Source organism: Monodon monoceros, unplaced genomic scaffold, assembly GCF_005190385.1.
Source record: "Monodon monoceros isolate NGI ecotype Baffin Bay Population unplaced genomic scaffold, NGI_Narwhal_1 Super_Scaffold_3, whole genome shotgun sequence".
NCBI classification, from domain to species: Eukaryota; Metazoa; Chordata; class Mammalia; order Artiodactyla; family Monodontidae; genus Monodon; species Monodon monoceros.
The window spans coordinates 64,139,773-64,167,193 of NW_021703780.1; the positions used below are offsets into that span (position 1 = coordinate 64,139,773).

Here is a 27,421-nt window from a genome sequence, read left to right on the forward strand (position 1 = left end):
ATAATATATAACAAAATTTGCCATTTTAACTATTTTTGTGTATAACTGTGATATTATGATATATATTTATAATAAGAAATATACATATATTTCTTATTTGGTCTTCATCCCAGCTCCTGGCACACAGCTCCTAAAACCTTAGTAATTTCCTAAGTGATATGTGCAATGGAGAGTTATTGTTATAATATTTGGTCTTTTGGCCTCAAATAGCTCCAGCGTAATCAGGGTGAAGAGTGTCTTGTTATTCATAACAAGCTCTTTTCAACCATACCTGAGTTTAAGTTAATGAGGTGACTTTTGGAAAATCCCCAAGGATGGGGACTGGTTGCCAGGGGAACCAACCATGTGATTAGAGGGTTGGAACTTTCAGTCTACCCCCCACCCCCAAACAGGAAAGAGGGGCTGGAGGTTGAATTAATCGCCATTGGCTGGTGATTTAATCAATCATACCTGCATAATGAAGCCCCTCCCAAACCCAAAAGGGTTCAGAGAGCTTCCAGGTTGGTGTTGTGAGAGTGACACACCCGAAGAGCTCTCTGTGCCCCTTCCCACATACCTTGCCCTATGCATCTGGCTGTTTCTTTTATAAGAAACCGGTAATCTAGAAAGTTAAATATTTTCCTGAGTTCTGTGAGTCACTCTAGCAAATTAATTGAACTCCAGGAGGGGGCTGTGGGAACCTGGGGATTATAAAGCAATAAAAGCAGAGCTCTGGGGCTTCCCTGGTGGCACAGTGGTTGGGAGTCCGCCTGCCGATGCAGGGGACACGGGTTCGTGCCCCGGTCTGGGAAGATCCCACATGCTGCGGAGCGGCTGGGCCTGTAAGCCATGGCCGCTGAGCCTGCGCGTCCGGAGCCTGTGCTCCGCAACGGGAGAGGCCACAACAGTGAGAGGCCTGCGTACCACAAAAAAAAAAAAAAAAAAAAAAAAAAAAAAAAGCAGAGCTCTTTGGGTCTTAAATGACAGATTCACAAAATTAAAAGTTGACTTGATTCAGATATAAAATTTGAAACTTTATTTAACCCAAACTCTGCTTGCTTTGGTAACTAAGCCAAATTTCTTTCAAATGAAATTACTCACCTAACAAAATTCTGTTACTGTATCTTTAACCTCAAAACATTAGGGACCCAAGTCTAACTAAGGAGCTTCACCTCCATGTGTCTTACAGAGTGATTTACATTGCTCTAAAGAGGTGAGACCTATACTTGGCCCAGGTTAAGGTCTCTGGAAGAATCTACTTATAAAGAGAAAACATGCAACTTAAACCATCTCCATCTACACAAGCCAAGAGCTGTTGAAGGGTATTGGGAGACTAATTTGGCAACAATCATTTAATATTATTGGTAGCCTTTAAGCAGAAAAAAGGCTTTCTTGAAATTCATTTCAGGACACAATCTGTATGAGTTCTCCCAAAATAAAGTAGCATAAGGTCTTACTGCAAAGGACATCTAGCCCAGGATCTAGCATTCCAACTTTTTTTCTAAAAAATTCCTTAGGCAGTCATCAAAGTACCAGCCAGATAATCAGCTTACTCAAGCCACAAGCTAGAATTTTTCAAGCTCCCAATGAGAGCCCAGATATGGTAGCAGCAGATCTGAAGTGATGCCCAGTACTATCTCTGGCAGATGCATTCTGCTCAAGCCCTCACAGTAAGCCAAAGAACTCTGATCTCAACACAGGCAAAGCAGTTCTGAGATACAGAGAGCTTTAGTTTGTGGCTCATGTTCCTATCTAGTCTCAAAGTTATGTTCTCCCAACCCTGTCTGTCCCAGTATTATTAATGGTGGAGGCTGTCTTCCAAAATGATTATTTCCAGCCACTACGAGCTGATCTGTAAGCTTCTGAGTGCTGCCCCAAATTCTTATACTGTTCTGCTAAAACTTTACTTAACCTAGGTTTACCCAGACAACTTAGGCTATTCCAGAGTTCTTTTGCCTTACCAAATCATCTATGTAAGGACATTTCCTCATGATGACACAAATGGAGTAATGCTGAACCCTGAATATAAACCACTGCCTTATTCTTTTTTTTTTTTTTTTTTTAAATTTATTTATTTATTTTTGGCAGTGTTGGGTCGTCGTTTCTGTGCGAGGGCTTTCTTTAGTTGCGGCGAGCGGGGGCCACTCTTCATCGCGGTGCGCGGGCCTTTCGCTGTCTCGGCCTCTCTTGTTGCGGAGCACAGGCTCCAGACGCGCAGGCTCAGTAGTTGTGGCTCACGGCCCCAGTTGCTCCGCAGCATGTGGGATCTTCCCAGACCAGGGCTCGAACCCGTGTTCCCTGCATTGGCAGGCAGGTTCTCAACCACTGCGCCACCTGGGAACCCCCCACTGCCTTATTCTTAATTCTAAAAATTTTATTTTCTAATAATGAAGTGAGACCCCATTTGCAAAAGGGAAAAGGCATTTTCTTAGATGGAATGAAAGCAAACAACAAGCCAGCACCTATTCTGGCTTTCCTAAAAGTGCCCCTTCTTCTCCAAATCAATTCTTCTAATACAAATTTCAATTCCTTGAGTCATGCTCTCAGGTAGGTGTGAGGAAAACCAATAGAGTACAGTAATAATATAGAAAGTGTAAATGATAGGTTCAACTCTTTCAGCTGTATTTGCATTTTAACAGAGCCTATAAAACCCAAATAAACACCTAGTAGACGATTACTCCATGAGAGATGAAACTTCCTTGATTATTCCTCAATCACTCTCAACTTACACTGCATATGTAAAAAAAAAAAAAAAAAAAAGGTGGAGGAGGTTTTTACAAAGAAAAGAGAACAAAGACTAAATCTCAAAAGTCTTAAGATGTCAGAGGGAAGCAATAAAGAAAACCATGATACAAAGCACAAGGAAGGAAGTGTTAAAAGAACTGATTAATACCCCAGGAGTTAATCTTTTGGGGTTAACAACAACAACAAAAATTTTTTAAAGGTATTTCACGAAGTGAGCACATCCATGTAACTACCACCAAGATCAAGAAACAACACCATCAGCATCCCAGAAGGTCCCATGTCCCCTTCCTCCTAAGTCATTCCTGGACTAGTCTGATTTCTTTCACTGTGGATTGGTTTTGCCTGGGTTTAAATTTCTTTGCTGATCTTGAACTTTGTTTGGGGCTACTCTATTTTAACAATCTTTCAGATTGTTAAATTCATCCAGACTGCTTCAAATAGCACTTGGTTTACTTTCACAGCTGTGTCGTATTCTGCTCTTGACTGATTATTTGGGCCTTTTAGGAATACTGTTATGACAAATCTTGCACATGTTTGGTATACTTATTTACTAAACAATTTTGTGAGCTTATACCTAAGAGAATGTTTTGCTTTAGTATATACTACTAAACAGCTTTGCAAAGTAGTTATATACTCCCACAAGCAGTAAATGCTTCCCATTCAACGATACTTTTTAAATTTTAGTCAAGTTGGTGGGTGTGTAGTGATATCTCATTATGGCTTTAATTTGCATGTCTCTGATGACTAGTGGTGTTGAACACCTTTTCCTGTGTTTACTGGCCATTTTGGAAAGCTGCTTTTGTGAAAAAGGATTACCTTGAACTAAGAAATTCAATCCTACTGGGGAAATAAGATACCTATGAAACATACTAAGATGTAGATTGAGATTTTTAACAGAAGCCTAAAGAGTAACAGAGTAGGTTAGACTATCAATCACTAAGAAGCAGATAAACAGATTTCAGAGAAATTTTAAGACTCACTGAAAATTATTCTGGGGTACCTGGTAGGTGGTGGGTGCTTCATTTTACCCCTTTAGTGCATACACTGATTAAGAGGTTCTCAAAGTTTAACATGCATCAGAATCACCTGGAGAGAGGGCTTGTTTAAGCCCAGATTAATGGACCCACCCCCAGAAGTTCTGATTCAGTAGTTCTGTGGTAGGGGCTGAGAATCTGCATTTCTATCAAGTTCTCATGTGATGTTAACACCACTAATCTAGGGACCACTTTGAGAACCACTGAAGTGTTCTAGATAGTCACCTTAATAGGACTATTTCATTAATTGAAAACTAAAGACTAAAGGATTAAAAATACAGGGAATTAAGTCAATTATTAGTGCCTTACAATATTTGCTTTTGGTTCAGTGAGTTATTTTTAATTTCCAATCCAATTTAATCTAGGAAGACTCTAGAATGTTGTACACTAAACTCTAGGTGCTAAACAGCTCCAGAAAGCCTTCAGGAAGCTATTCAGACAAATGTGAGTCAACATCATGGTTACACAAACATGAGGAAATCACCAGACTGCTGTGTGAAATGGAGAGAACTGAATGTTAATGCATCATTGTAGTGTACCTACCCAAGTGCAGGAAGCAGCCACTCTAACAGTTGAAAAGTGTCTGAAGGACAGACCACTCCCCCACACTGTGCAACCAGGTAAGCAAGACAGGCAAGAGGCAAATAGGCTGTAGTCACCAGAGGGAATCATTAAGACTTGTAAAAAGAGCTGGCCACCACTTATAAGTCTTACTGTAGCAGAGCTTCCTGAAACTCAGAAAGCTACTACCCTTGCTTGACAGATGATGATCTGAACCCCTCCATGAGAGTAAACAGACTTAAGACACACTAGAACCAAATCGATGACTTCACAGCAACTCAAACATACTCAACAAATCTGGCAGCTCTCTTCCCCTGGTATGTAAATGACATTCTGAAAAGAATGTGTACAAAAAAATCATAAAAGGATAGAAAGCTAGGGAAAACGTGAAATATAATTTTTACAACCACAGGACTTTTGATCAAATATATGGAAAACTCACTTAAGGAGAAATAATTCGGAGTAATCAATCACCGTAAGTTACATATTAATTGAATCCATCCTTCCTTCCCTTCCTTTCTTTCTTTCAAAGATATCTATCTGGCTGCACCAGGGTGGCTGCGGCATGTGGGATCTTTTTAGTTGTGGCATGCGGGATCTAGTTCACTGACCAGGGTTTGAACCCGGGGCCCCCTGCATTGGGAGTGCACAGTCTTAACCACTGGACCACCAGGAAAGACCCTTAACTGAATGTTTCACAATGTCACCAAGATTTGCTTGGATAGGCAAAAGAGAAAAGGACACTAAAACCTGCAGGATTGCTTCTTGATGTTTGCAGGGGAGAGAAGGGTAAGAGTAGAGTGTTTAGGGATATGGACTCTGGAACCAATTGTTTATTAGTTCAGGGCCTTGTTCTGCCCCTTACTGGTTAGCTGAGTGACCTTGGACAAGTTAGCCTTTCTGTGCTTCAATTTCTTTATCTGTAAAATGAGAATACTAGGCGATCCCATAGGGCAGTTATGAGAATTAGACATGTTCATATAAAGGAAAAAGTCTATAACGGCATTATTCAAGTATTTGCTATTTCTGGCAATTTCCCTTTTATTTTCTACAAAGTGGTGGGAGACAAGGCTTCTTCACCTTTAAATGCCTAACGTTCTAGGTACAAGTAAGGAGAAAAAGGAAGTTGGGGAGGGGTGGGTGCAAAAAAATAAAGATGATCTAAATAAATGCAAAGACATCTGTGTTCATGGATCGGAAGATTTAATATTGTAAAGGTGGCAATACTCCTCAAATTGATCTATATATTCAATGCATTCCTTACCAAAATCCTAGCTAGCTTCTTTGCCAGAAATTAAGAAGCTGCTCCTAAAATTCATATGGAAATCCAAGGGACCCAGAATAGCCAAAACAATCTTGGAAAAGAAAAATTAAGTTGGAGGACTTCCTAATTTCAAAACTCACTACAAAGCTAGTAGTAAACCAAAAAGCAATGTGGTACTAGTATAAACACAGACATATAGACAAATGGAATAGGACAGAGAACAGAAATAAACCTTCACATATATGGTCAACTGATTCTTGACAAGGGGCCAAGACCATTCTATGAGGAAAGGACAGTCTTTCCAATAAACAGTACTGGGGAAACTGGATATTCACATGCAAAAGTTTAGACTCTGACCTTATACAATAAATAAAGTTAACTCAAAATAGATACAAGAGGAAAACTATAAAAACCTTAAAATACTGAGGAAAAATCTTCCTGTCACTGGGTTTAGCAAAGATTTCCTGGATATGACACCACAAGCAAAGTCAATGAAAGAAAACTTAAATTGAACCTTATCAAAATTAAAAAGTTTTGTGTCTCAAAGGGCACCATCAAGAAAGTGAAAAGACAATCCACTTTTGAGGAGAAAAGATTTGCAAATCACCTATCTGATATGGGATTAATATCCAGAATATATAGAGAACTCCTAAAACTCAACAGCAAAAAAAGAAGCAATCCAATTCAAAACTGGGCAACGGAAAATATACAAACAGCCAATAAGCACATGAAAAAGATAGTCAACATCACAAATTATGATGGAAATGCAAATCAAAATCACAAATACCACCTCACACCTATTCAGATGGCTAAGATTAAAAAAAACCCCAAAAAACCCAGAAAACAGCAAGTGTTGACAGGAATGTAAAATGGTACAGCCACTATGGAAAACAGTATAGACGCTCCTCAAAAAATTAAAAATAGAATTACCATATAACCCAGCATTCCACTTCCGGGCATATACTCCAAAGCAGCAGTCCCCAACCTTTTTGACATGAGGGACCAGTTCTGTGGAAGACAATTTTTCCACGGAGCAGGGGTGGGAGTGGGGTGGGGAATAATTCAGGTGGTAATGCGAGTGATGGGGAGTGACAGATGAAGCTTCAGTCTCTTGCCCGCCACTCACCTCCTGCTGTTCCTAACAGGCCGCGGCATGTTCCTAATGGTCCACGGCCCAGGGTTTGGGGACCCCTGCTCCAAAAAATTGAAAGCAGGATCTTTTTTTTTTTTTTTTTTTTGCGGTACGCGGGCCTCTCACTGTTGTGGCCTCTCCCGTTGTGGAGCACAGGCTCCGGACGCGCAGGCTCAGCAGACATGGCTCACAGGCCCAGCCACTCCGCGGCATGTGGGATCATCCCAGACCGGGGCACGAACCCGTGTCCCCTGCATTGGCAGGCGGACTCTCAACCACTGCGCCACCAGGGAAGCCCTGAAAGCAGGATCTTGAAGAGATATTTGTACATCCATGTTCATAGCAACATTATTCACAATAGCTAAAACATGAAAGCAACCCAAGTGTCCATCAACCAAGGAGTGGATAAGAAAAATGTGTTATATACATACAAAAAATTATTCAGCTTTGAAAAGGAAGGAAATTCTGCAATGTGTTACAACATGGATGAATTTTGAGGACATTATGCCAACTGAAATAAGCAAGTCACAAAAAGACAAATACTGTATGATTCCACTTATGTTTTAGAGTAGTCAAATCATAAAAATAGAAAGGGGAATGGTGTTTGCCAGGGGCTGGGACGAGGGAACAATGGTGGATTAATGTTCAATGGGTACAGAGTTTCAGATTTACAAGATGAAAATAATTATGGGAATAGATGGTGGTGATGGTTGCACAACAATGTGATTTTTTTTTTTTTTTTTTTTGGCTGTGCCATGTGTGGCTTGCAAGATCTCAGTTCTCCGACTGGAGATTGAACCTGGGTAGCAGCAGTGAAAGCCCGGAACCCTAACCACTAAGCCACCAGGGAAATCCTGATGTGAATGTATTTAATAACCCTGAACTGTACACTTAAAAATGGCTAAGATGGTAAATTTTACATTATGTGTATTTTAACTAAAAAAAAAAAAAGTGATTAGTAGACCCAAGTCTTCACACTGATTCAGAAGAGAGAACAAATCAGTTTTACAAAAGAAAAGGAGGTTTCCCTTCTTTTGCTGGCTGGTGCCTGTATTATGCCTATAGTGGCCACAGACCGGCTGTCAAAGGCAATCAGCCTGACAGCCCATGTCAGGATTTAGGAAATGATATCTGTTTCACTTTGGAAAAGGCAACATGTAATGAAAAATATAGATCAAACAAAATTTATGGCCTGTCCTAGGCCCAGGATTCCAAGGAAAATTTACAAATTTTAATGGTGGCATTAGAGAAACTAAATAAAACTCAGGAATAAGTAAAAGAAGTCATGGTTATTAATATGAAAGAAGAGATAATCAAAGGGAAAAATGGGGAATCAAGTGAAAATTTTACTTAATGAAGAACAGCGAAAGAGTCACCTAACAGTTCTTCAAAGAGCCCAGAGTGACAAGTGCAGCTAGCAAGTTGTTGCAAATACCGTTGTGATCTGGGATTTTAAGAAACATAGCTTAATTACAGTTTATCTGGAAGGCAAGTAGAAAGATGCTTAAACTAAGGTACCTGCAGGATTCATGAGACATTTCAATGACAATACAGCAAACACCTAGTACATGTTTATACACCAACCATTAATAACTACATAACTGTCTACAAAGTTGGCTTTACTAAGCAATTAAGTTAATATAACAAACAACTTCACCTAGAATTAGTTAAGAAGGGTGTAGGATAGAAAAATCAGCTCAAGGATCAAAGTTCTGAAATTTAAGCCTGGATCATGAGGCCACCCACAAGCAGACACCTAGGTTTTAAGGACTGCACTGCAGAAGCAATGTTTTCCAACAATCTTCTCTGAAATTAAGAGTTGTCTCCAGGTAAACGGTCCAATTCACTCTAGATCTATTCCATTAATATCTGTACCACAATACAATTTTGTAGAAAGTAAAAGCATATTTTGGTCCTATATACACTTTCCTTCTGCCCAAGAAGCCTCCCCACCTCTTCTCTATCTACCAAATATTTACCTTTCAAGATGACGAAGTTACTTCTTTCCTGATCTCCTCTTCCATTTCCTTTTTCTTCCCCACACAACCTCCTTTATAAATATCCTTATACCTATTTATCATTCCTGTTTAAACAAGACTCCCTCTACCGACTGAAAGCTAACTTAAGGCAGGGACAGTTCTATTCATTTTTATATCACCAATGCCAACATGTAGTGCCAGACACCAGTAGGCTCTCCACATGTGTTTGCTGAATGAATCAACGAAAGCCACTGTGTAATTTACCACTGGCTGCTACATACAGAAGTAAAAATTTGACTTCAATCCACCTTTGAAAGGAAGCACTTGTGAAGCTCCCCTCAACACATTTAAGATGTCACTCACACCTAAATTATGCATAAGCAGGAAGGAAGCCAAAGACTTCAACAACAGTTATCAATTGGAATATAAAAATAATGAAAAAATATATTCAGGGACGCAGAGTCATTGCTTGAAGCATGAACACAAGAGATAGCATGTCTGGGTTGTATTTACTCCCAAAGCTGGTACTGTTACAGTTTCAATGCCCAACATGGTAGCCACAAATCACATGTGACTTATTTTTTAATATTTTAATTAATTCAAATTCAAAATTTCACTTCTTTGATCACACTGGCCACATTTCAAATGCTCAACAGCCACATATGACCACTGTATTCGATACGCAGATATAGAACATGTCCACCATCACAGAAAGTCTACCAGACAGGACCATTCTAAACAATTCTCCCACGGCTATTTGGTAGACACAGGATTCTTATTCAATGTTCTAGTTTTCTGCATGCTACAAGGATCTGCCAAAGAAGACATATCCATAATTTCACGGTATAGATTTTTCTGGAAAACATTACAGCAAATATCAGGTCATTTAAAGATAAATTCTAGAAGGCACTCTCATCTATTACCCAGTCCCAAGTTATACACTTTTAATGAGTGGACTGTATGGTATGTGAATTACATCTCAATAAAACTGTTACCAGAAAGTTTCTTTTAATTTAAAAAAAGTCTGGAAAGTGTGGCAGAGACTCCTCACTGCCTGCCTCAGATCAATCATTTCCCTTCCTGGTCAAATGGCTGCCAATAATAAAGACTACATCCCCCACCTCTGTGGCAGCTAGATGGGGTATTAAGGTCTAGCCAATGGACTGAATTGATGAAGGGGAGGGGAAAACTGCTAGAGTAGAGTTCTGAGGAGATTAGAGGGGACTAGCATCTAGCACACAAGTGGAGGGGGCTAACCCTGGATGTGAATTATGGACTCCCAAAGGACCACTCCATGATAACAGACGAGGAAGCAGACCATAACAGCCAAATGTAGGTGAGTAAGCAGATGTAGTGGTGGACTCTTCTAATGGCTTCCATTTTCTCAGTTAATTAAGAAGAGAGATCATCAGTCGACAGGGAAGCTGGGGAAGGGAAACAGAAGGTTTGATCGAAGGAGGTACTGCCATATTGTCCTAAAAATAGAATAAACAGACTAAGGAATCTTAGTGGGACTGCTGGGCAGTGCTTAACTTAGGAAAGAGCCACCTTTGAGGTTAGGGGTCATGAGTTCCAAGTGAGACCAATCAGCATACTTTTTTCCAGACAATCAGTTACAGGGTAGAATAAGTAAAAAGTTGGATTTAACTAGGGCCGACCTTTTGCCAGATAAGATGAAGTGAGAAAAGAGTTAAGAATATATAAAAGGGGGTGATTACAGTGATGAGCTATGAACACTGAGGAGGAAAGTGGGAACTGAAGAAGACTGAGGGGTTAGTAAAAGGGTAATAAGATCAATGGATTGTAAGCACCAGTGTGACTGAAGAATTTCAGTGTCTGAGTATTAAAGGGATTAAGTCATAAAAAGAGCACGCTACTAATGTAGGGAGCAACTTCTCTGAAGGGCTATTGACAACGTTAGAATTTAAACTGCATATATTGGGAATTCCCTGGCAGTCCAGTGGTTAGGACTCTGTGCTTCCACTGCAGTGGGCACAGGTTTGATCCCTGGTCAAGGAACTAAGATCCTACATGCCTTGGGGTGCAGCATACATACATACATACATACATACATGAATGCGTACATCGTTTGAGCCAGCAATTCTATTTACAAGCATTTATCCTATAAATATATTCATATGGATGTAAATATTTCTGTTCAAGAACACTCACTTCAGCAATGATTTTATTATTATAGTAACAAAAGATTAGAAACAACCTAGGTGTCCCTTTTGAGGACTGGTTAAATATCCATACAATGGCACATTATGCAACCATTAAAAGAAAAAAGATCTGTGTTAATGAATGATCTCCAAGATAGATTAAATTTTAAAAAATAAGGTGCTAGGACTTCCCCGGTGGCCCAGTGGTTAAGAATCCGCCTTCCAATGCAGAGGACGCAGGTTCGATCCCTGGTTGTGGAACTAAGATCCCACATGCTGCAGGGCAACTAAGCCTGCATGCCACAACTAGAGAGAAGCCCGTGCACCTCAACGAAAGATCCCGCAGTGCCTCAACTAAGACCAAAAATAAATTAATTAATTAAAAGGAAAAAAAAAAAAAAGGTGCTGAGTATTTACACTCTCATACCATTGTGTAACGGTGGAATGTACACATATATAGAACAGGGCCCGGGAGAGGTACACAAGTAACATTCACTGAAGAACAATGAACAATGGTATATACACAGACTCTCTCTCAAAAAATTCACAAGAAACTCAACAACAGTTGCTTAAAAAAAAAACAATGGTTGCTTCTAGGAGCCATATATCCTTTTGCATTGTCTCAATCTATAAGATGTATGTATTATGTTTTTGAAAATGATTAATAAATTTTATTTTATTTACTTATTTTTGGCTGTGTTGGATCTTCGTTGCTGTGCGCAGGCTTTCCCTAGTTGCGGGGAGCGGCAGTGCGTGGGCTTCTCATTGTGGTGGCTTCTCTTGTTGCGGAGCTTAGGCTCCAGGAGTGGGCTTCAGTAGTTGTGGCACACAGGCTCAGTAGTGGTGGCGCACGGGCTTAGTTGCTCCGCAGCATGTAGGATCTTCCCGGACCAGGGATCGAACCCGTGTCCCCTGCACTGGCAGGCGGATTCTTAACCACTGCACCACCAGGGAAGTCCCTTAATATGACTGACTTGGAAAGGTCTACATCGTATATTAAGCAAAAAAAAAAAAAAAAGGAAGAAACAAAGTACATATGCAAGACTCCATCCTGGACTCTGATCTCCTGTTTACTGAATCTGACAGATGCGTATTGCCCCCTCTCTCCCACATAACTTCCCTAGGCTAACCAACACTGTCCACCCTCTCTTCCCTATAAGGAGGTAAAACAAGATTATCTGTGTTCAAGCAGTTTAACACTGCAAAGGGCTGATTCGAACCACTCATAACACTCCCCTTCATCTCCTTTTGGGCCAACAGTTACGCCCTCCCCAGAGACGACTTCCTGGCTACCCCAGCACAAATTCTTCTTTATCCCTGAACTCTTATAGCTGTTTCCCAAATGACTGTGTAAGCTTGCCATCACTTGATACTCTGAACTGGTAGAGAGAAGGCTCTTGAAATCAGGTGCTAGGGTTCAAAGCAGCTGTGAATCTTTGGATAAGTTACTCAACTCCTCTGTGCTTCTACTTCCTCATCTGTACCAATGGGGAAAATAATGGTTCCTACTCTCATTGGATAGTGGTAATTATTGAGTTAACACAAGAAGGAACTCAGAATAAACGATACCTAGCACATAACAGCTAATGTTTTACTGCTGGATACTATCGTCTGTAAGCTCCAGTAAAAAAAACTATACAGCAGTCCCCTGAATCTACAGGTTCTGCATCTACAGATCAAAAATATTCAGGAAAAAAAAATTCCAGAAAGTTCCAAAAAGCAAAACTTGAATTTGTCACATGCCTACAACTATTTACATATAATTTACATTGAGTTTACAATTACAGCTTACCCTTGAACAACACAGGTTTGAACTCCACAAGCCCACTTATACTCGGTTCTTCAATAAGTACTATAGGGCTTCCCTGGTGGCGCAGGGGACGTGGGTTTGTGCCCCAGTCCAGGAGGATCCCACATGCCGCGGAGCGGCTGGGTCCGTGAGCCATGGCCGCTGAGCCTGCGCGTCTGGAGCCTGTGCTCCGCGGCGGGAGAGGACACGGCAGTGAGAGGCCCGCGTACCGCAAGAAAAAAAAAAAAAGTACTATAGGGCTTCCCTGGTGGCACAGTGGTTAAGAATCCTCCTGCCAATCCAGGGGACTTGGGTTCGAGCCCCGGTCCGGGAAGATCCCACATGCCGCGGAGCAACTAAGCCCGTGCACCACAACTACTGAGCCTGTGCTCTAGAGCCCACGAGCCACAACTATTGAGCCCGAGAGCCACAACTACTGTAGCCCGTGCGCCTAGAGCCCGTGCTCCGCAACAAGAGAAGCCCGCGCACCGCAATGAAGAGTAGCCCCCACTCACCGCAACTAGAGAAAGCCTGCGTGCAGCGATGAAGACCCAACGCAGCCAAAAATAAATTAAACAAATTAAAGAAAAAAAGTATCCTCTAATAAATAAACACTATATTATACTATACTATACTATCACACAATCCTGGTTGGCGGAATCCAACTGAATATGGGACTTGAGTATACAGATTTTGGTATCCAGGGCAGGTCCTGAAACTAATCCCCGTGTAAACCAAGGGACAACAGTATTTATGTTGTATTAGGTATTATAAGTAATCTAGAGATGACTTAAAGTATATGGAAGGATGTGCACAAGTTATATGCAAATACTACACCATTTTATATAAGGGATGTAAGCAGCTACAGGTTTTGATATCTGTGAGGATCCTGGAGCCAATCTCCTGAGGGATAACTATCTTCATTTCTATACTCCCTACAATGCCTAGCAAGGTCAAAGATATCACTGAACATAAGTATGTGTTTGCCAATTGAATTAATGATAAGAAACCTAGCTTTCCTAAGTTAATGGATAAAAATGTGTTGGTATAAGAACGAGTTAATTTTCTAACTTTTGAAAGGAAACTTTCAAAAGCTCAAGTTACTAAAAATAGACATTAGCCTTCAAATTTACTTCCTCTTAGTTACTTCCCTTCTTTTCTGAATTGGCCTGAAGTCTCATTCTTCAAGTAGGAAGGTATTTCTTTTCAAACAAGACTTACAACTAACAAACCATTGTATATAAAACTCCCTAGCCCCAACATTCATGTATGAAACAACATCGAAAGGAGAGAAAAAAAAAAGACTAAATGTCTATCTTGTAACCTTAGATATGGCAAAAAGCCTTGAGGAAAAGACCAGTACTCTGGGAGTATTTTAGAGGGCAGCAGTTTTCAACCATGATGAAGAGATTCATTACAGGGGATCAAAAACAATTTGTTAATAATAGCTAAAGTACTGAAGATTGCAAGCAATTTATTTTTTCCATAAATTAGAACAGATTCAAAGTTACCCGAATACAGTGGTATTTTTTCCTAAAATGAAAATTTCCCCAATCTAGTAAATATGTTTTAAGGCCAAGAGGTTTTTTTTGTTTTCTGTTTTTTGCGGTACGCAGGCCTCTCACTGTTGTGGCCTCTCCCGTTGCGGAGCACAGGCTCCGGACGCTCAGGCTCAGCGGCCACAGCTCACGGGCCTAGCCGCTCCGCGACATGTGGGATCTTCCCGGACCGGGGCACGAACCCATGTCCCCTGCATCGGCAGGTGGACTCTCAACCACTGCGCCACCAGGGAAGCCCAGGCCAAGAGTTTTTAAGGCCTATAAACATTCCTTTCTTGCATTCTATTAAGTCTTCCCAAGCAGAAGAGAAAAGGCCTGGAAATTGTGCATTACCACTGTTATCTTAATTTGTGAATAATCCTGATTATTCACTGTAGTTGGAGGAAGGTGTAAAATCACATGCACTCTAACCCCTGCACCATCCAGATTCAGGAAGGGGACAGCTGACACAAGCTCTCAGAGTTCCAGGCGATTCTTATCCACCAACCTTCCAACCCAAAACACTACCACCAACCTTACCTGACCAAATGTTACTTTTGGGTTTCAAAATCTGAGTCCCATCCTGAGTGTGTCTCATGAGCATACAACATCTACTATATGGACTACCCCATAAAATCAGAAATATTCATTACATGGATAGGTCCCACATAGACTAGCCAAAGAAAAGATTCTATGAGAAATTAATTTCAGTTTTAGGTAGCAACAGAGTAGAAAGAAGGCAGTTTACAGTAGCAGTAAAGGAGCTATTGATACATTACCTGAAAGTTATCTTACTAGCTTTGTGCCCCTTTACAGTTTCCTTATCTGTCAGGGCTGGCATGAAGATTAAATAAGGTATTACACAAAAAGAGCTTACCTATTCTGAAAATAGGTCAATGTTCAATAAATGTGTGTCATCATTATTTAGGTCTTATTTTGTACAAATGGCAACTCCTTCCTTCAAATTCCAACTGTCCAGAATTGAAGACCAGTTTATAATATGGCCTGATCTGAAAGGAATGTTTTTCCTAAAATGAAACTTTTACCAGTCCAGCAAATAATTATTTTTCTAAAGTGCATATGCCATCCATACCTCTTTCCACCCTCTTCTTTCCCATTAAAGAAAAAGACTTAGCTTTTCTCTCACTGCCTACAAGTACAGGCCCACAATTCTTCATCCAAAAGCCTTGGGGTCAGATGTTTCTAAATTCAGAATTTTTCAGATTTAGAAAGGTAATATGGTGCAAATGCCAAATATTCTGTAACACACCCAATGGGTTAATAGTTCTTCAGTGAAATAAGTAAATAGTCACACTAAGTAGGATAAAGACTACACAACTCATCAGTTCAGGTTTTGCCATCAAATGAGTCTGTGGTTTTTAGAACTTTCTGAATGGCAATTATGAAATCCTTAGTCCAATGTCAATCTGTTTTAAACACACAATCATATTCCTCTTAATACTTTCTAAGCACCTTTTGTAATGCCCTCAAGTCTGATTTTTCCATGACCAATAGCAATGATGTTATCTCAGAGAAATGGATTGAGCCCCTCCTGACATTGAAACAAAATAGGCTTTAAATTAGGTGAGTTGGGGGCTGGGTGTGTTAATTTTGATAACTTGTTTAGGGACCACACATTTTACAATAATTTTCTTAGACTCACAGTTATTCTGCCTCTGAACACAATTTTTAGTTTATTTTTGGCAGATAAAGAGCCACCAAAGACTTTTGAGATGGTGCTACCAGGTTATAATGAATGCATTATATATACAGACATTTATTAGCCAAACATTCATTTTAAGCAGGCACAAAAAAGTTCTCAAGCCAAGAAACAGAAGTAGAAATAATTCAACTGAATAACTGTACTGTTTCTGCTAGATCAAGATCTTTACAATATTTTGGAAAGATAATGAATAAATTTCCATGCAGAGAAGATAATCACAGCTTGAAAAATTACTAATTCAGCATACTTGAGATAATTATAATTCTACCTCATAATTCTTCAATGGGACTAGTTACACAAAAGAAACAGTGATGACTACGGCAAGCTTTCTACTGTTTCTCAACCACCCAAGAAATAAAAGCATTTAACACCAGCATAGCTTTGGACATGACTTAATTTTTACTTTTTTACTGCATTCATTACTTTAAACACAGTGGACACAACAGATTAGAAGCTGAGTTCATAAGACTTGTTAACATCCATATGCTTCAATTATGTAATACAGTTGAAATTTCATATTGTTTCTCTCCCTAAAGAAGTTGTTACAAATCAGTATTGTACATATGACTATTACAAAAGCAAAAATTGTCTAGTCTTTTGGAAACTAAACTTGACAACTTAAAAGGAAAATTTAAGATACATAAAAATCCTGTGAATTTCATCATGAAGGGTGATGATCCTAGTGTACATAATAACTTACCCCCAACCCTAGGTTTTGTCAATGTTAGTTTCTGTGGAAGGGAGTAGTGTCAATGCAAGAGGTGCAAAAAATATTTTGGATGAAATGTAGGTGCAAAATGTCATATTGCAGATAAGGAAATGACTATAAATCCCAAGCCACTAACTTATAAAATTATAAAACCCGAGGCATACAACCACCCTTGGCCAAAACAATAAAATATCCTATAGCTGAGGATATTAAGCCATCTTTCTTCCGTCTTTCCTCTGCCCTGAATGAATGTCACCCACCCTTCCCCCACTTAGATAACTCATACTTAAAAGGCTAAGTCACTTTCTCTCAAGGCCTCCCCTGAGCCAACTTAAATCAGGTCCCTTAAGTACTCTGAGCATGTAACATTTCTCTCGGGACTTCCCTGGTGGCAAAGTGGTTAAGAATCTACCTGCTAACGCAGGGGACACGGGTTCAATCCCTGGTCCGGGAAGATCCCACATGCCGCGGCGCAACTAAGCCTGTGTGTCACAGCTACTGAGAATGCGCTCTAGATCCCGCGAGCTACAACTACTGAGTCCACGTGCCGCAACTACTGAAGCCTGCGCGCCTAGAGCCCGTGCTCCTCAACAAGAGAAGCCACCGCAATAAGAAGCCCGTGCACCGCAACGAAGAGTAGCCCCCACTCGCCGCAACTAGAGAAAGCCCGCGCACAGCAACAAAGACCCAACGCAGCCAAAAATAAATACATAAAATAAATAAATTTATTTTTTAAAAAATTAGCATTAAAAAAAATTTCTCTCTACTTCACTCGTCACACCCCCTCCAAACTTTCTTCCTGCCAAACTCCAATTAGTGTAAGAATCACCTCTTATTCACCATTGTTGGACAAGCACAGGCACAAGCATGTAACAGTTAAGTGTTCAAATAACCAATCCAAAAAATACATTTCCCAGAGCAAAGCTTATATAACCAATTTGCTCCATGCAAATTTTTAAAAGAAAACAAGTTACAAGATTAGCTGTGTACACCAATGGTGAGCCACCTCCTAAGACACAGTTGTAGTAGTTTAAGAATTCACCCTCATAGAATTACAGAAACCCCTCATATAATCAGGAACTTCAATCATCTGTAACAATGAGTGTTAAAACTCAGATCCTATGAACTTACACAACTCTGCAAGTCTAACTGGCCAGTAGCTCAGTTCACAGTAGTTTAGAAAAATGCATGCTTGGCTGAGAAAGAGGTGTAGCCTATGACATGAAAGTAGAAAACCCTGTAAATCAGGCTTGGAAACGTAAAATGGGGAGGGAGGGAAGTGCCATTCAGGCCAGGCCAGAGTCCTAAAGCAGTGCAACATACTCCAAGGACAGACCTTTAAAAATCCTCTAGGAGGGGACTTCCCTGGTGGTCCAGTGGGTAAGACTCCAAGCTCCCAATGCAGGGGGCCCGGGTTCCATCCCTGGTCGGGGAACTAGATCCTGCATGCATGACACAACTAAGAAGTCTGCATGCCGCAACTAAAGATCCCACATGGCGCAACTAGACCCGGCACAACCAAAATAAATATTTAAATAAATATTAAAAAAAAAACATCCTTTAGTTGCAAAGACCTCAATCATTATGCAGGGATGCTTAAGGCCCAGATACTATAAGAGAAAAAGAAGACATTCACTACAGGAATAAAACAAGTTTTAAAGCTTAAAGATGCAAGCTTCAGTTATCCAGAACACAAAGACACTATTTCAGTGGTTTAGGATCTCAAATTTTCTACAGGAGCCATACTTCCTGTACATAAATACACATGAATGAAAGTTTACAGGATGCCCTACAATGCACCCTCCTGAAGCAAAGCTATCAGGACTATAAAACGGAAAATGAAAGTCAAAATTCAGCCTTTTCTTCAGATAGTCCTAAAAGTAACAACCAAACCAAAATCAGAGTTTTGTTCAAACAATAAACTTGGTTGAAAGAAAGTGTAGATTTTTCATAAGCACTCCCTTCTCCAGTACCCTCCTCCATTTCACTGCTTTGGTCCTTTGTTAAAATACACATACAAATGAACAGAATATATACTACTTCCTTAAGTCAGAGGAAGAAACTGTGTTTCAGTGCAATGGGCAGAAATCTGTCCTATCAACTCCAGGTTCACCCATACCTAGCACTGTGACTAGCACAATGGAAACACCATTAAACACTTGGGAAAGTAAGTTGAAAACATAAAGCCATTTATTTTGTTTATGGACTACATTGGAAACCTCTGGCAAGGAGGTGCAAACTACCATCTGTCCATTTGCTCATAATGAGCTTGAGCCTGGTACTATCAACATTATTTGGCCATCCTGATCAAGCAGTTGCCAAGGGTCAATGTCAGTTCAAAGGCCCTTGGAGACCAAGAGCAGCAGGCCTAAGGTACATAATAAGGGAAAGCAGAGGAGAACAAGAAAGCCTCCAATATACTGCCAAGTGGGAATCATCCCAGACTGAAATTCTTCTTTGCGGGGTAGGGGGGAAAGAAACACTCCCGAGGGAACATACCTTCTGGCTTCCTAAATAGGAGCATCATATCACTGACCTCAAAATGTAAAAATTTCAGGGTGAAACTTAAAAATTGGGTCGACAAAAAAGTTCGTTCGGGTTTTCCCGTAAGATGTTATGGAAAACCCGAATGAACTGTTTGTCCAACCAACAGATGCAAAGAATCAGGATTTGACCTTGTGCAACCTTCTTCTCCACTTACACTGTCCCCAAGACAATGCCTGTCTGGAGAACTGACACATAGAGTAGAATGAACCAAAAGTCCCAAGCTGCCTAATGTCCTGTTGAGATGTTTCAGCAATGACAGTTCACAGACAGGCACTGTATTTTGGAATAAAAATCGCTATTCCTCTCAAGGTTCCACAACTAACAGACTGAAAACTCTTTAGGGTGGGGCCTGAACATCCATTTAAAAACCTTTTTTTTTTTTAATTGAGGTGAAGTTCACAGAGTATAAAGTTAACCTTTTTAAAGTGTATAATTCAGTGATATTTAGTACATTCACAACGTTGTGCGACCCCCAATTCTAAGTTCCAAAACATGTTCATCACCACCAAAGAAATCCCCACACCCACATTAAGCAGTCAGTCCTCAGTTTCCCATGCCCCCAACACCTGGCAACCACCAATCTGCTTTGTCTCTACAGATTTACCTATTCTAGATACTTCATATAAATGAAATCATACAATATGTGGCCTTTTGTGTCTGGCTTCTTTTACTTAGCATAATGCTTTCAAGGTTCATCCATACAGTAGCATGTATCAGTGCTTCATTTTAAAAAATAGCTGAATAATATTCCATTGTATGTATATACCATATTTGTTTATCCATTCACCTGTTGATGAACATTTTGATTATTTCCACTTTTTGGGTATTTGAATAGTACTGCTATGAACATTTTCTTTTTTCTTTTTTTTTTTTTTGCGGTACGTGGGCCTCTCACTGTTGTGGCCTCTCCCACTGCGGAGCACAGGTTCCAGACGCGCAGGCTCAGAGGCCATAGCTCACGGGCCCAGCCGCTCCGCGGCATGTGGGATCTTCCCGGACCGGGGCACGAACCCATGTCCCCTGCATCAGCAGGTGGACTCTCAACCACTGCGCCACCAGGGAAGCCCTGCTATGAACATTTATGTGCAAGCATTTGTTTGAGTACCCGCTTTCCATTCTTTTAGGTATGTACCTAGGAGTCGTAAGGTAATTCTGTATTTAGCTATTTGAGGAACAGCCAAACTATTTTCCACAGTGTATACTTTTAACTATCTTGCCAAATAATCAACAAGACCTATTGTTAAGGGGAAAGAATAGATGTATAACAGTGTGATGTGCATTAGTTTGTATATAAAAAAGGGACACAGTATCTCTAGAAGGATACATATGAAACAGTTACTTGGTTTATACACAGGAAACAGGTACAAGGTTTTCTCTGAAGCAAGAACCTTGGGAGGCAGAGATGGGAGAAAGGCTTGTTTTCATGCTCTACCCCTTTTGCCTTGCAATGAATATACATGCTTTACCAACCCCTTGCTCTAAAATACCTTTAAAGCTCCAAAGGAAGCAATACTCACTTTTTATTATAAACATTACTGTATGATTTTATTTTTACCTAGTGCATTTTCCCCCTTTTATTGTGGTAAAATATATGTAACAAAATTTACTATCCTAACCACTTTTCAGCGTACAGTTCAGTGGTATTAAATACAGTCACACTGTTGTGCAACTATCACCACCATCTATCCCCGTAACTCTTTTCATCTTGTAATCTGAAACTCTATACCCACTGTACATTAACACCCCGCCCCCCAGTATTCTTCTTCCCCCGTCAGACCCTGGCAACAACCATTCCACTTTGTCTCTATGGTTTTGACTACTCTAAGTATCTCGTGTAAGTGGAATCATATAGTATTTGCCGTTTTGTGACTCGCTTACATCAGTTAGCGTAATGTCCTCAAGATTCATCATGTTGTAGCACATTGCAGGATTTCCTTCCTTTTTAAGGCTAAATAACATTCCATTGTACGTATATACCATATTTTGTGTATCCATTCATTGGATGGTAGACACTTGGGTTGCTTCCTTGTTATAGCTAATGGGAATAATGCTGCTATGAACACAGGTGTACAAATATCTCTTCAAGATCCTGCTTTTAATTATTTGGGATATAAACCCAGAACTGAAATTTCTGGATCAGATGGTAATTCTATTTTTAATTTCTTGAGGAGCCTCTATATTGTTTTCCATAGTGGCTGTACCATTTTACATTCCTGAGAACACTTGGTGTTTTCTGTTTTTTTGATACTTGCAGCCATCCTAATGGGCGTGAGGTGGCACCTCACTGTAGTTCTGACTTGTAATTCACAGTCCCAACAAGAATAAAGTACATATATTGTTTTAAATAAAAAACTAGTTAAAAATAGAAAATGGTTTTTTTTCATTTTTATTGGAGTATAGTTGCTTTACAATGTTGTGTTAGTTTCTACTGTACAGCAAAGTGAATCAGCTATACGTATACATATATCCCCTCTTTTTTGGATTTCCTTCCTATTTAGGACACCACAGAGCACTGAGTTCCCTGTGCTATACAGTAGGTTCTCATTAGTTATCTATTTTATACATAGTATCAGTAGTGTATATAAGTCAATCCCAATCTCCCAATTCATCCAACGCCCCCCTAAAAATAGAAAATCTTAAAGCCTCCCAAGGAAATGTTCTGTTATCTTGACTGGGTGGCAATTACACAGGTGTATATATTTACCAAAACTTACTAAACTGTTATTTAAATAAGTACATTTTATTTATGCAAATTACACCTCAACAAAGGCGATTTTTAAAAAAGCCTCCTGAAGTAATTCCAACTTTAGGAACTGGATCCCATGTTTAGGAATAGCCAGGTTTGCGAACCACTGTTCCTAAGCAACAGGGATCCAGTAGAAAGGACTGTTTATTTCCCCCCAAATTAATTCTTAGGGTGCTATCCCCCCTCCAAAAAAATTACCTTCCAGATTAGATTAAAGTGTGATTACTAGGTACTACAAACTGTAACTTGAATAGTGAAAGTTAAAGAACTGAACCTGCATGTCTGGCACTGGGGCTAAGTGCTTCTCTCTCACTGAACCCTCACAGCACTCTGTTACCCCATTTTACAGAGAAGGAACTGAGTTACAAAGGGGTAACATTACTATCTAGAGTCATAAGCTGTCAAGTATAAGAGCTAGTACTTAACTGTCAGTTCTCTCCAGAGAGCCCATGCTCTTACCTAAGATATTCTATTGCCTTCCTTTTCTGAACTTAAGACCTTCAAAAGATAAAGTCTCCTTTGAATAACTTTAAAAGTTAAACAAAAGACTTCATCCAGAAAAGAACTTTCCCACAGAAAACTCTAAACGCCAGTGTTTCCAACCAAACTGCCAAATCATGTAATAAAATTATCTCGTGACAAAAAACTGTACTGTTACAACATTAAATATCCACCTTAAACGTACTTCCTTCCTTAGGCCTCAAAACCTAAATAACAAATAATAGGGTTACCTAAAGGTACACTGGAAGAGTGGCCAAACATTTGCTCTCTGGGCCCATGGAAGAGGCACCAGAGGACAACTCATCTGCACTATATCAACTGAGACACAACTGCCATGGGAATAAGGTAAAAATAGCAGTGTACATATAACAAAAGTAGAACTTTCAACCATATGCTTAAAATCAAAGCACAAACAATTTTTTACAGTAATGGAATTGGGTCTCTGTATTTTACAGCAGCTAGGAACTTCAGAAAATAAAAACCTATCTTCTTTTATCCCTCTTCTTGCAAAAAACACATCAGTTTTTATGTGGGAACTGCTTCTGGGGCCTACTATTAAACTGATGAAGTGGTTCAAAACATTTTCCCGTTAAGTTTTAGGGCCTTCTGTCTTAGGGACTATGGTAAGGATGCAAGCTTAGCAAAATTGGAAAACTTAATTAATGTAAAATATAATGGCTAAAGAATAAGCCTGGGGCTTCTCTGGTGGCGCAGTGGTTGAGAGTCCGCCTGATGATGCAGGGGACACGGGTTCGTGCCCCGGTCCGGGAAGATCCCACATGCCGCGGAGCGGCTGGGCCCATGAGCCATGGCCGCTGAGCCTGCGCATCCGGAGCCTGTGCTCCGCAACGGGAGAGGCCACAACAGTGAGAGGGCTGCGTACCTCAAAAAAAAAAAAAAAAAATGATGGTAAAATCTAAGCCCAACACACTAACTCCTATAGTTAAACAAACAAAAGACAAGAAAAGAAAATGAAAACAAGAAACACGTGTTCCTCCTATTCAGTCAGGTGGCAGTAAAGAAATTCATGTAACTTTAAGCTTCCTATTAAAATCTTCATCACTCTGAAAGCAAACGGTCACTATATAAATACAATGCACTGATATCCTGAAAGAAAAATATACCTGAAGAATCTTCCAGAGTTAGAACAAGTATTTCCAAAAGGGAGAAAACTAATATGCATTGAGCATTGTGCTCTTCACATATTATTTCATCTAAAATTCCTATGAAATGGAAATCTTCATTTCACAGATGTAGGTGCTGAGGCTCAAAGAAATAAAATAACCTGCTTAAAGACAGACAGACAGATAGATACATAGATAGACAGGCAGGCAGGCAGGAGGCAGGCAGGCACACCATCTATGGCAGAATTCTTTTGTAATTACAGGGCCATCAGCCTTTCTGGTGAAAGAAATCTGATTTAAGCAAACTTACAGAGCAAAAGCATAACCTTATTTTTGTTTTTAACTCAGTAATGTCAAAAATGAACAACTGAGAAAACAACTCTGAAATACAGTCTGCCCTCTTTTAAGAGAGGCCATCAATCAAACCACCCTAATGCATCACTCGAATCTGCTGAAAGAATTTCAAGCCTCATGGAACTGCAACAGAGTATCACGCCCAGTGGTGCTAGCCCAGTTGCTGTCCTATGCCCAGCAGTTGCACTGGGCTAATCTCTTGCCATGGATCATCAGTATTCCCTACTAGAATAAAAATGAGCAGCGCTATTAATGTTTTTGTGATTATTAACCCCTGACGTACTTTCCACTTTCTCGTCAGTGATATTGAGAAAAGCAGATGAAATGATTCAAAATGTTCATGTTTTTAGGAATAAAGACATTGTAAAACAAAGAAAAAACTACCTGAGGGCAGGGACCTTCTTTGTTTTCTTCAAATGTGTCCCAGAACAGCACCTGCATATAGTAACTACTTGTTCAATGACTGAATAATGACAAGCTAGCTTGGCCATTCCTTTTACCATGCCAACCGTTAAGTTCAAAGCCAACCATAAGTTCAAAGCCAACCAAAACCACTACCATTATATGACTTCCCTGCCAGGTAGCCTATCTCATCAAATGAGAATATTCATACTGTTAACAGCTCACTTCTTTATATACAGAGTTCCCTCAGACCCAAGGAGAACAAGAAGAAGTAGTCAAAATGGTACCAAACCAGGATACTTACATGGTATCAATAAAATTAGGATGATTCTATTTCCTTTATTTGTAATCGGTTTAAAATATCTGAATAGCCCCTGGATGGGCTATTACACCTGCTCTTAACATTCCTCTCAATGCTGACTCCTCTGGTAAGAAGGATTGTCCTCCAATCCTCATTCTCTGGTTGAATTATTTTCTACTGATAATTAGGCATACCCAAAGCACAGGCTGTGCACAAACTGTAAGATGACCAAACTACTCTACAGAAAAAACAAAAACTTAAAGAAATTTAAAAACAGAAGAATTAAGATGGGAGTGATCCAGAAGCGAGAGAAGTATGTGTATAATATGGTAAATACATCTCCTTAAAGATTAAGAGGTTAGGAAATATATCTTCATCTAAGAAGAAAAATATTGCTTAGAATAGAAATAGGAAGTTAGAGGAGTATCTTATAGAGAGAGGTTGGAAAATAAGACCAGAGAGAAAAGTTATGGAGTAAGATAACGATCTCAAGATTGGTGGAGAAGAAAATCATTAATAGTATTGCACCCACATTTCCTGAGAACTTACATTAATATATAATATATAATAAGTATTTCTCTTCCATGGAGGAAGGGGAATGAAAGCTGTTTACATACCTTACAAATGTGCTGCAAGACCCACAGCCTGTGTGGCAGAAGTTCTACAAAGTGCCTTGAACTTCTCAGATGAAAGGTACTATAAACACATTAAAAAAAAAATCAGGAATTATGTCTATTCATTTCACAAAGAAAAAAACAAAAGCACAGGATGTAAAATGGGCTTGCCCAAAGTTCTGTTAAGTAATTCAGAATCCAGAAGGGGGAAAGGCACAGAATTTAATTTTTACTGACATAGCATAAAATTTACCACTTTTAAACGTTTTGGCCTCCTTCACTTAACAAAATGCACACTATCAACTTTATTTTCTGAGTATTACAAATTAATGTTGCCCTTTTAAAAGCAAAAATCAAAAGCAGATGAATCCTATGCAAATTAATTTCCCAACATTATAAACATTTAACACACAGCATTACAAACACACAGCAAAGTTAAAAGAATTTTACAGTGAACACCTGTATGCCTACCACCCAGCCTACCATGAACATTTGAATGACCTGCTTTATCAAATTACATTTCCTTTTTAATACAGGCATTACAGAGAAATTAAAGACAACGGTCAGAAAATCAATGGATTCAAAAAACAGGTTGAAGTCATTAGGTTAAGGACATGAATAATATTAGGAAATCCTTCTGATACCTTTGTCAGAAATGGTCAGTATTAGTTTACTGTTTAAAGTCAAAATGGACTCAGATCTACCCCCTACTCTTGGTGAATCATTCTAATTGTTTAATATCAGATCGGATCATTATCCTGATTTTTTTTTTAAATCTGATGATTAAAAAAAATCCAAAGAACTTCCCATGTCCTAAAAGGTCCTACATGATGTGGTCCCTGCCCACCTCTCTAATTTCATTTTACCTCCCACTTTTCCCTTCACTCCACTCCAAACTTATTTCATTGGCTGCTTATGTTCTCCTCTTTCCCTTTACTTGAATATTAAATAAGATGCTATCATAAATATGCTTAAGCACATTTACTTTACCCACCCACTTAAAAAAAGAAAATCAAGCTCAATTTGGTATCAACTACAAACTGGCTCCAATTTAACAGAGTATCTCATATTTTGATGATTATTAGCTATAAACATGTATTCATAATCATCTGGAGGAAGCACCAATAAACTCAGACCAACACCCAGAATGAGTAGCTTCAACGTCTATCTGATTTTCAGTCACATGACTACCATAATTATGAGTATACAAGGACTTAATACTTCAGCACCACAGATTAAAAATGAATCACTTGAAATAAACACTTGAAATAGGAATTTTACAGTAATTACTAACTTTAAACTGTACTGAGAATTTTAATTTATTAATCTCACAAGTACTTAACAATGAGCATGTCCCCAAAGAGCAGACTATAGTGAGACACATTAACACAAGTTTAAAATTTGGTTATCTTAATGTGAAGGTACAAGCAAATAGTTCTACAGGCCAGGTGCATAAAGGAATAAACTTAAGTCGTAAGGGAAGACGAAATACCTTTAGGGACCTTTTAAAACTACAAATATATGTGATTAAAATCCAGTGATTATGTACCATTTATCATTATCACTAGTAGCCACAATGCAATTAAACCCGAGGTGCTGTCTATAGAAGCCCAGCAAGCCCAAATTTGTGCTCTTACAAGTTGAAATATCAGTCTTCCTTCTGGCAAAGTTAACGTGACTCTCTCAGCTCCAGGACAATTAAGAAGGCCCAAAGTAGCAACCCACCTCCTGCAGTCACAGCGTGGACTCCACCCTATAGACAAGAAACACCTGAAGATCTACCTGTTTTTACTCTAATAACTTACACCCCCACATGACCAGGTTAAACTTTTAAAAGGAGTTAACTGACAAACAAGGAATCAGGACTGAAAATACTCCAGCAAAACCACCACCACATACATATACACAGGAAACTATATTCTCATTATATACTATTTCTCTCCATCCCACCTCAAATCAATAGTCAAAAGAGCCCACAGTTGCCTGATAACATCTTATCAGGGCCTAACTATGTTGGATTTGGAGCAGGGGAGTCTAGGCCTGCCTGTGGAAGAAGCTGGGTCCCTCAAGAAGACCAAAACACCTCACGGCAAGAACTAGCCCAAGCAGAGACCCTGTATATTCATTTACCTATTTCAATCAACTGCTGTAGGACCATCCAAATTACAGAAAAGAGAGTAAAAGCTTAAGAACTGAAATTTGCTTGGAAAAATTTTC

The 27,421-nt window shown here is 39.5% G+C and overlaps 1 protein-coding gene across 2 annotated transcripts in view; it reads right to left on the reverse strand.

Annotated features, from left to right (window-relative positions):
- RHOA (ras homolog family member A) overlaps positions 1-27,421 on the reverse strand; it is a 51,951-nt gene that overhangs the window by 22,541 nt on the left and 1,989 nt on the right. The window contains exon 2 of one of the 2 annotated variants that reach the window (XM_029241983.1): positions 25,208-25,286. The exons of the other annotated variant lie outside the window; for it this stretch is intronic. The gene's annotated coding sequence lies outside the window, so the exon portion shown is untranslated. The remainder of the gene's footprint in view (positions 1-25,207; positions 25,287-27,421) is intronic. 2 annotated transcript variants of the gene reach the window in all.